General features: G+C 45.4%; 1 long non-coding RNA gene across 1 annotated transcript; it reads left to right on the forward strand.

Moving 5' to 3' along the window:
• The first annotated feature begins 8542 nt into the window (after positions 1-8542).
• Positions 8543-10052, forward strand: LOC138581953 (uncharacterized). Its single transcript, XR_011304901.1, has 5 exons — positions 8543-8673; positions 8948-9027; positions 9122-9238; positions 9356-9520; positions 9630-10052. It is a non-coding gene; the product is annotated as an uncharacterized lncRNA (long non-coding RNA).
• The last annotated feature ends 804 nt before the right edge of the window (positions 10053-10856 follow it).

Genomic DNA, 10856 nt, shown 5'->3' on the forward strand with positions numbered 1-10856 from the left:
AATCATGTGATCAGGTACGAGAACCCTGGCGTCAAAGGATCAGGGATAAGATGGGACGTTAACCCCGAGACTGAACGTTCGAGGGAAGACTACAAAAGAGGCCCAAATATGGAAGAACAGAGGCCAAATGCAGATCTAGGGGTCAATGGGCTCCCCACACGGATGGGAAGATGGAGTAGTAATCTGCCGAGCGTGGATGGTCCTTGGAGCCTGCAAGGAAGCAATAGCGAATTCACAGAAGTTATGCAAACCTCTGTGGTGAAAGCTAGTATAGTTACCAACATGGGTAGAAGATAGAGGGGGCCCCCACAGATAGTGCCACTGGAGAGCCCGAAACTATGCTTCAAAAACAATGGCACAAGGAAGATGGGAGAGAATCAAAACTGCGGACAAATCTTCGAAGCTCCAGGAATGACACAAGGAACCGCAGTTATTATGGATCATTACTGGGCGTGTGGATCCAAGGCATACATAAGACTGCCGAAAAACTGGGGAGGCATATGCACACTAGTGAACGTCCACGTTCCCGCACTAGTGATCCCTAAAAGTGACAATGAAGAAAACGGAACCCTAACAGAGACTATAAGCATGCTGACAAGCACAAAAAACCAGAAGATCGATGAAAGTGATGAAGTAGACGATGACAGCTGGTTTGGAGACCTATTCTCGTGGGTCCCACAATGGATGGCAGATATATTCAAGTTTCTGGGAGCTCTACTAGCAATGGTATTGCTAGGATTCTGTGTGATCAAGATAATCATTACACAGTGCCAGAAAACTGCGAAGAAGGCCATAGGGATGAAAATAATGATTGATGTCGAACCAGGATGGAAGCCCAGAGACCTGACTGATGAAGAAATAAGAGACTTTGTGAAAGCCAGCAAATTTGTGCCAGAAGGAACAAAGTTCACATAACCTAAGAAACGAAGAAGGTATGAGGGAAAATGGATCTACTGCAGCCCAAATGGACAATGTCAGCTAATGACGTGGAACAAAGACGAACATGTGAAGACAGCAGGGAGTTTGAAGGGAGTGATAAAAATATGGACTCCAAAGGCTCACACATTCACACCATCATGTACCAACGCAGGGGACGATGAGCATGACACTGAAGAAACAAAAGAAATGAATGCAAAGGAGATTGCAGAAGTGGTCGATGAACCGACCAGAGGGGGGAGTGTAGAGGAGGTCCCAGACATGGCCTGCACCCCTCCCCCTCATTTCGAGACACCAGGAATGTGCTCGCCAAGGTATGTGACGTATGAAGAGCAAATGAACCTGCAAAGAGCTGCAGTGGGACTCTGCCCAGTATACATCAGAAGATCCATACCGGTTGAAGCACCCATAACCAGACAACCCTGGGCAGTACGGTACCCTATCAGACAGCTATACCAGCTGCTGATACGAAATGAGGAGTACCTACACACGGTCCACGAAGAGACCCCAAAAGCCTTAACGGAAGGCCAGTGGAAAAGACACAAGGGCCTGAACAGATTCGAGAATGAACAAGAGCAGCTATCGAAGATAACACGCCAGTGCGAGTAACTACGAAATTGAATGGAATAGGCACAGAGAGGAGACAATGTTACAATGCCAGGAAACAGTGTTACGAGACAAGATGGAAGCAACCATCCTGTTAAACGTGTGTAAACAGGCTTGAAACGCAAGATGCTAAGAAATCGATATTGCTTGCAATGCTTAGTAGAAGATAGAGCAGCAAGCGGCAACCGTATATCTACCTCAATAAGGCACATTATACAAGTGCGACTCCATTTTGTAAAAGCAGAAAGGGTACCCAGGCGGCCAGTTTCGAAACCCAGCCTAAGGCAAGAGAAGGAGCGGAATCGAAACTCAACAAAGAGCAGCTCATGCCTAGGAAATCGAGGTCAACCAGAGAAGGGGAGGAGAGCGTCAGCTCACAAGACTCCAACTTCAGAGCATACCAGTCTGCCTCATGAAGGTCAAGATAAGGGGAGCCCATGCAGGTGGCAAGGCCGACACAGAATTAAATACACTAAAAGCTGCAAACTGAAGCAGATTCATGGTGAATACGTGACCAGCCAGGCGTGAAGAAGTACCATCGCCTGATGTCATCCAGGACCCGAGGAAGCCATACCCTTTCCCGATAAGAGACTACAGTTTCGAGGCCATCCTTAGCCAACTAATTGACACGTCGCCCTAAAACACTGATTGATGGAAGGGAGGCAGGGTGAAACTTGGGACACCAGGCACAGGGGTGTCTATTTTGCATGCTGCTAATTAAAGTGGAGATTTATGTTTAGGGGTGTAACTTGCCCAATCACAATGGACCATGTAATCTAGGGTCCTATAGACACTGTAGCCAATGAGACGTCATACTTGTAGTGACGTCAATCATGTGTGATATAGAGGGATGGGCGTAGACGCCCACCCGATAAGAGTTATCCAATCCACATGCTCCATTATCATATAGAGATATAACACCTATATTTAAGTTACCTTTCCTAACCAATTATATTGCATGATGATTTTTTATAGAAATTAGACGTCAGTGATGACGATTTGTGCCTATAAAAATTGTTGTTCAACTGAAGTTCGTGGAAGTCGGAGCGAGACCGGTGATCGCACTACAGCTGATTCCCCTTTGTTTCCCTGTTTGATGTATGTATCATTAAACAGACTTCCCTTTGCCAAACTACTGAGTCCTCGTTATTGGGTCGTGTCGGAGTAAGTGAATCCTGCACCCTCTGTCCTCACCTTGTGCAGCTATCTTGTCTTACAAGTTCTAGAGGGTGAGTGCTGACCAATGGGCCCGTCAGCGAATTCCTCTCCTCGTGAACACAGCTACTTTAGTAAAGTCAAAGACTGTGATTGACTGCAGCTGTAGCTACTGTAGTAAAGTCAAAGACAGTGATAGACTGCAGCTGTAAAGTCAATAACAGTGATAGGCTGCAGCTGTAGCTACCGTAGTAAAGTCAAAGACAGTGATAGGCTGCAGCTGTAGCTACTGTAGTAAAGTGAAAGACAGTGATAGACTGCAGCTGTAGCTACTGTATTAAAGTGAAAGACAGTGATAGACTGCAGCTGTAGCTACTGTAGGAAAGTCAAAGACAGTGATAGGCTGCAGCTGGAGCTACTGTAGTAAAGTCAAAGTCAGTGATAGGCTGCAGCTGTAGCTACTGTAGTAAAGTCAAAGACAGTGATAGGCTGTGGCTGTAGCTACTGTAGTTAAGTCAAAGACAGTGATAGGTTGCAGCTGTGCACGGCTAGAAGTTGCAGTTTGGTTATAGCTGGCAGAGTAAGGGCTGTAGCTACCCTCTAGTCTAGTCTGAAGTGCTCTCCCTGCACCCAGTATTTGGGACATGGGTTGGAGCATAGAGGGTTGACATGGGTTGACTGCAGAGTCGGAAAAGCCGGGTCCTAGACCCAGTGTAAAATAACAGAACGTTTGGTTAGACGAACTGTCTGCGCTCACCAGGAAATCTTTGGTTTATCCGGGTTTTTAAAATGTCCCACTAGACGCTGGAGTGTGGCTAATCCAATAAAAAATATATATCTTCATGAGACCCAATATCCCATTTCATCATTGCTGATATATTGTATTTTGATATAACTGATGGCAGACTCAACACTGAGTATGAATGTATGAATGCCGCTAGTGGGACATTTAAAAACCCTGATAAACCAGACATTTCCTGGTGAGCACAGCTAGTTGTTCCAACCAAACTTTCTGTTATTTTACACTGGGTCTAGGGTAGGACCCAGCTTTACTGACTCTGCAGCACATTGGCAATAACATTACTCCTTGCCCAAGCGCACTCATAACACAGTTTACCCTACCGGCTTTTATTCCTCAAGGATTGAGGCATAGGCTGCAGCAAAGGTCAGACTGTCACACAGACGAGTCGTGCAATTATATACCACAGGTTGTACTCCCCATTTAGTTCATTTTATGGGGCTCTAAACCACCCTATCTGAGGACGCGTGGGCTGGAATGGTGTCTGCATACTCACAGGTGCAAACCCTTACAGTAGTTATGATATTGCTTGTATAATGATGATGTAGCTTAAGGGTTGGCTCTTCTTTGACTGTACGTAAGGAGTTAGCAACCTATGGCTCTCCAGATGTTTGGACTACAGCTCCCATGATCCTTCATCATTGACTATGCTGTCTAGGGCTGATGGGAGTGGTATTCCGAAACACCTGGAGAGCCAAAGGTAGCCGACACCTGCTGCACTTGATTGGGGAGACGTTGGTGTCCTGTACTAGCTCTATATTGTTCAATGTACACATAGAAATTTCCCTTGCTGGGTAAAGGGTTGCATGCCTTATTCAACGGAAAGCAATTACAGTTTTGCATTTTCCAGGCGGTGCATCATTATCCAAAAGGCAGCGCTGGTCAATGGGCTGGCTCTTGCTGGGTCCGAGATCCTGCATCAGCTGTCACCCCGGATCTTGGACCCGGTTTGCCTCATCCCTGACAAGGGTTTACTGAGCCCCCAGCTTCATCGAAGGAAGGAGGATGCTCGGTGATCTAATCTGCTCTGTGCCCCTTTCTCCAGGCGTAATTTGTGTTTTTGCAGGCCTTATTCGCTAAGCCTGTTTTTTTCTTCTGGCGTGAAAGGGACACCACAGGAATTAATGGATGGGTAATGACTATCACTGGGGTGGAGGCCATCACTGTTAAAAGCAGGATTTCTACATGCTCCACAGAAAGGTCTGGGAGCCTCTCTACCGAGAACCAACATGGCTAAACATCCTGATCTATGTGAAGGTGCACACTCGGGAGGTTCTACAACCACATTTGAGCTCACTGTAGCTTTCACAGAGGAGAAATACCCATTTACATATCAGTATGTGTCCCACCCACATGGGCAGTCCAGCACCGAAATGCTATGGCAATTCTCCTCTGAACAAGAGTAGCAACAGCAACCCCAGACACGTGTTTCAGCCTAGTCAGGCCTCATCAGAGAAGTGAAGCTGTTCCTCTCCAAGCACACTTCTTCTCCCCCCTGCACTTTGCATATCGTACTTTAACGATTTGAGTGACACAAGGCCTAGGCAGATAGTTTGTTTTGTCCTCTCTCTGTCTTCCCTCCCTTGTCTTATTTGCGCCTAGAAAGACTTGTGTACAGCCGCGTTATAAATTACTTATCATATCACAATGAGCAAGCGGTCCATGTCTGGATTGCCTGGGTACTTTAGGGTGACACCCAAAGTTCGTAAAAATGCACAAAAAGGTCTGGGAGCCCTTCTACCAAGAACGAACATGGCAAAGTAACCTGTCCTATGACAAGGTGCACACTTGGGAGGGTCTACAACCATGTTTTAGCTCACTGTACTTTTCACCTTGTGGGTGGGACCAGACTGATATGCAAATGGATATTTCTCCTTTGTGAAGGGTGCAGTCTGTTAAAATGTAGTTGTAGACCCTCCTGAGTGGGAGGAAATCCATAGAACAGGGTATTTACCCATTTTCGATATCAGTAGAGTGGCTGCCACATCATTGTTTAATTTGTAAAACTTCGGGTTTCACGCTAAGTAACCCAGGGTAATCCATACATGGACCCCTTGCTCACTGTGCCTTGAAGAGGCTCACCTTCTCCTCAATGATGATGCCTGACTAGGGTTGCTGATGGTACTCTTGCTCAGAGGAGAATTGCCTAGCATTTCGGTGCTGGACTGCCCTTGTGGGTGGGACCAGACTGATTTGCAAATGGATATTTCTCCTTTGTGAAGGGTGCAGTGAACTACAACGTGGTTGTAGATCCTCCTCAGAGGGAGAGATTCTATAGAATAGGGTATTTGACCCATGTTCGTTCTCAGTAGAGGGGTTCCAACACCCTTTTTGAATTTTTACATGCTGGGCACACTATTGTTTTGCAAATTTGCACCTTACATTTTTATAGAAAAGTCATTTCTATACTCAAAAATGCTGCTTAAATTAGCATTCATTAGTTTTCTTTGAAAAGTGTTTCTTTTTTAATCAGACTACCCCACAAATACCCTGTAACGTGTGTGCCCATTCCTTGGTGTTTTATCACAGGTTATATTTATGAAGCTATTATTTGCTTGTCAAACTGTTTAATCACAAATAAATGCTTCTGTTGTCCTGACAGCAGTTATCATAAAATTAAATTGTGGGTTAATGGGTGCCAACCTGTGATTTTCACTACATGGGTAGAATTACCCCCACCTACGCCATGAATATAAGCAAGCGACCAACCCAACCCATTCCCTAACCAAACACATTTTATAGCACCTGTTTTCTTTATAAGGAATTGCAAAAAAGTCAAACAATTAATAACCCGTTTTTAATATACAACATCTGAACCTGCTGAGCTACCCTGGTAGCCTTCTACTGTAGAGCGTGTCTATGGATCCCTTAATTTACTAAAAATCACTGCATTACCAACAGTATTTGGGTGTATCACTGCCATGGAAGTGATTTAAAGTGGAATTGATGTACAGTGTGGAGTTTGGAAAGAAGCAGCATGAAAAAAATTGCGCCATTTTAAAACTATTATTTTGAACATCTCCTTTGATCAGAGTTCAACTGCCAGCTCTGCCCCCTCAGAACTCCGCCCATCCACCAAACTCCACCCCCACCCAGGTCCTTGTGGGTTCTCCCCTTTACATTTTTTCCATTTCCACCACTGCCTAAATGTAACAATACGGTGTTGTTTTCAGATGTTACTGTTTTCAGGGGTATGCCTTTTGCCTTTGATGAACTCACGTCAGGTGCTCAGGTCCCTTAACTCTACCTGCTCCTGGGAATCAGGGGCCATGTTCAGTTAGCAGATTTTCTGAAATATTTCTCCTTTGCAGCTGAACTGGGGAGAGGGGTTGACGCCTAGTACTCGCTTTCTCACATGGTGGCATAATCCAGCCATCATGCCAGAGGAAAAACACGCGGGCTACACAAAGTTTATGGGCCTCATTACACGGTAGGCGGTGAGCCATGGCGCTATTAGCGCCATGGCTCATGCCGGTAAAATACCGCACCGCCTTGGTGGAATGGGGATTTACCGCCCCATTCCAAGGTTGGAGGGGCGGTAAATCCCCCTTCCACCATTGCCCTTCCCCATTCCCATTTCTGCCCCATAGGGCTCTATGGGAATGGGGAAGGCGCTAATTACGGCTCCACAATTTTGCGGTGCCGTAATTAGCTCCGAGGTCCCTTTGCGGGTTGGATTTTAACGCCTGCAAAAAGCAGGCGTTAAATCCCCCAACCCGCAAAGGGACCTCGTAGTAAGGCGGTAAGGATTTACCGGTACCAGTATTTTACCGGTACCGGTAAATCCTTACCGCCATCCGTGTAATGAGGGCCTATGTGTGGTTAATTCGTCTGATGTCATCTTGTAGGTTGTTTGATGCCCCCTCTGTTACTTCTTATATTTTAGCAAAGAACTCTAATTAAGAATTAAAGAGGCTCATTTTGCTAGCACCGGGAGTCATGCTGATGTGGTAAAGAGTCTTAACTACATTTAATTTCTGCTTTAAGCAGCTGAATCTGTAAGACAAAAAGGAGAAAATTGCAATGTTGCAAATTGCACCGGCATTAAAACTGCACATTCATAGCAAAACATGTGTGATTGTCATTGTAATTGGTTATTTATAACGCGCTTAATACCCAGAGGTTTATAAGCGCGGACCTGGGGATTGAACCTGTGTTGCTCAGCGTCGTCTTGCTTCCAAGGTGAGCGCGTTGCCGCTGAGCTATCCTCCCGAGAAAGGGTACAATTTCCAGGAGCAAGTTTTGAAAGTGACATTTGAAAAAAAAAAAACACAAATCCACAGCCTCTAGTGGGTTGTCCAACACTAGGACTCAAGGGCCCGGATCCTGACAGGTTTATGAGGAAAAATGTGCATTGTATGCAAATTTATCTCATGAATATTAATGAGGGGTATCCTGAAAACCTGACATGGATCTGGCCCTCGAGGCAGATTTGGACACTGTCACTCGCTCCATGCTAAACGTTTGGAAGGCTTGCATGGGGTGTGGATTAGAAAGAATTTCTTCCTTACTTGATAACAGAGAATTCTATGGCACATCAGGGCCCGTTCTCTGTAAGGTATGTGTGCTCATGTGTGGAGTGCTACAGCAAGGTTCAGCATTATCACCTAGGTTGTTCAATGCCTTCGTGAAGTCACACGCTCTCATTATCACTCCTTTCTCAGACCAGATGGACCACCTCAGCCTCATAACATCAACTCTTCCTGTCTCTCATTCTTTTGGTTTTCTTTGGAGTTATGGCCCGTACGAACCCGGGTATTGCATGATACATAGTGGGCGACATAGACTCATTTTGTCTATTATATTACTTCCCCACACACAACCCAGATGCACTAAGTACCTTCTGAGGGCTGCCGTACAACACACGGACAATGGACTCAGATCCGCAGTTTGGATTGAGGACCTCTTCCATACAGATAAGCAACCGCGTCCCCTTGACTACGGACCACAACAACTCACGTAGCCGGTTTCGCGTTGCTACTTCCAGGGTCACGTGGACGAATTGAGAAGCAACACGAAGCTGGCTCCTCCCTGACGACCAGCACTCAGACGGTTGCAGGGACGCAGCTCCTGTTGCAGCCAGATGTGCTCGCGCTGGAATAGAATACCGCGGCATTCATCCGCTTCGTGAACAAGTTCTTTTCCGTCCAGCATTTCACCCTATTCTACCAATGAAGGTAAGCACAGCTGTTGCGGGTCACAGCCCAGTGCACCCCGCATACGCTATGCCCCCCCACAATATGCTAGAGAATGAGCGCATCGCCACTGACCGTTCTACATGGCCCGTGATACCCCTTGCGATTAGGCAGCATTCACTATCATGCAGCCCCTACCACGCGGTCTCTAGGACAAGAAACAATGGATCTGCACAATAGCCCCTAACAATAAAATCAAGCAGTAAGTAAGTAAGCAGCCACAAAATAGAGGTAACCATTACCTCATCTATTACAGGGGAAGTGACCGAGTTGGAACCTTTGTGGACCCACTGCATCAACGCTGGAGCTCCCTTCTCACTAGCCAGCAACCTCCAGGTAGCTATATTGCGCCATAATTCCCACTTTCACATTCAATGATATTATCAGTACTTGTTTGAGTAAGCACACTGTTCCACTTTGTGTTTTTCAGTTGAGACTGAGCGTTGCTGCCATTATAGAGGCACCACACAACCTCTCCACTTCCTGGCACACTTACAAGCCATTTCTGCATTTCTCCATGAAACAAGAATCCCAGATTACTACCGAGGTAAAAACTGTGGCTCCTCTTATTTTTGAATATGGCTGCCCTACCTTCCAATAGCACGGGCACCACACAACCTACCCTCACTAATTTGAGATCTCCATTTTGTTTTGACACCAACAGGTAGTACAACAAACACTACAAGGGGTTCCCACAGGAAGGTCCCGACCCGTAAATGGACTGGTTTCACTACATTTAAGAAAAAAGAAGTCACAACACTTGAGTCTAAGGATTGCTCGGTGCTCAGGACTGGACAGGACCCAAGACTTGGGATTACAGTATCGGCAGGTAAAGCCACAGCCAAGAAACTTGAGGCTTGATTTACATTACAGAATGTCAGATACATCCTAACTAATATTGAGATGGGGAATTATAATGTTTGTTTTCTTTTGCACAGTTACACAGGGTCTTCAAACAAGACGCCCTGATGAAGGCAGACTAAAAAGTGTCTGGTTGGTGACCAAGCCCGACGTAGGCAAAGAATTCTTTAACCTCAAAGACCCAGATGCAGTCTGCATTTGAGCCTCAGGACATTCATAAACCCTTATTATGCCCTGCCTTCTCACCAAAACAGAATAATTGTTGGGGAGAGACACAGGGATTTTCTCAGAACACCCCCAATTGGGTGCATGACCAGGGAACTGAATTCAAGTTTTCTTAATAATTTCTTTTAACTCACTTTCAATGTCATATTTAGAAACTTTAATTTTTGTTTTTATGTCGATCAATGTTTTTTTGTCATGATGTATCACGATTAGGTTTGTTTATCACAATGTGTATATTTTTGCATTTTGGAATGATGTCAATATTTAATTAGAACACACTCAATTAAAAAGCACTCTATTTATGCAAATTAATGACCACATGTTTAAAAATGTCTTCCTTCTCTAGTATACTCAATTACTCCAAGACTTTCATAAATAACTGACTTGTATCATTGAGGCTTAACAAGAGTCACTCGCAGAGTAACCACCGAGCGATGACTAAAATTTTGGTGCCAGATTTCTTTCTTACAGGGTGGGATACATTCTTATTTATATACTCTCATTCTTTGAGGCCTGGATGAAAGGCAAGAGTCTGCGTCTGAATGCTTCTAAGACTGAGACTCTCCTCTTGGATCCTTCCTCACCCTCCAACCTGTTCATCAGGCTGCCCAAAAAGGGACCCTTCCACTATTGTCTCTTTGCCAAAAGCCTTGATATGGTATTCACCTGGATGCAGTCCTTCACACAGCAAGTTCAGGACCTCACACTTCCACTTGCATGTGTGTGAACACATGTTTACTTTACAGAGCACGTCTCATAAATTTGATGTGACAAGAGTCATGGTCTTACCCCACTTGGTCTATTGCAACAGTTGTTACTTAGACCTGGACAGTAGCAATACCCACCAAATCAGCACATCCAGAGTAAGGCAGCAAGACCTATCCTGGGCTCCAACAAGGAGATCACATTGCCTCTGCTATGAAGTCTCTCCTCTGGCTCCCTGAGCAAGAGTAGAGGTAAACATACTCTTCATCATTCTCCAATGTGTACCAGGGTCTAGGTCCTCCCTACCCCAAGCAGAGCAAGAGTAGAGGTAAACATCCTCTTCATCATTCTCCAATGTGTACCAGGGTCTAGGT

Source organism: Ambystoma mexicanum, chromosome 3q, assembly GCF_040938575.1.
Source record: "Ambystoma mexicanum isolate Mex_15411 chromosome 3q, UKY_AmexF1_1, whole genome shotgun sequence".
Taxonomy (NCBI): Eukaryota; Metazoa; Chordata; class Amphibia; order Caudata; family Ambystomatidae; genus Ambystoma; species Ambystoma mexicanum.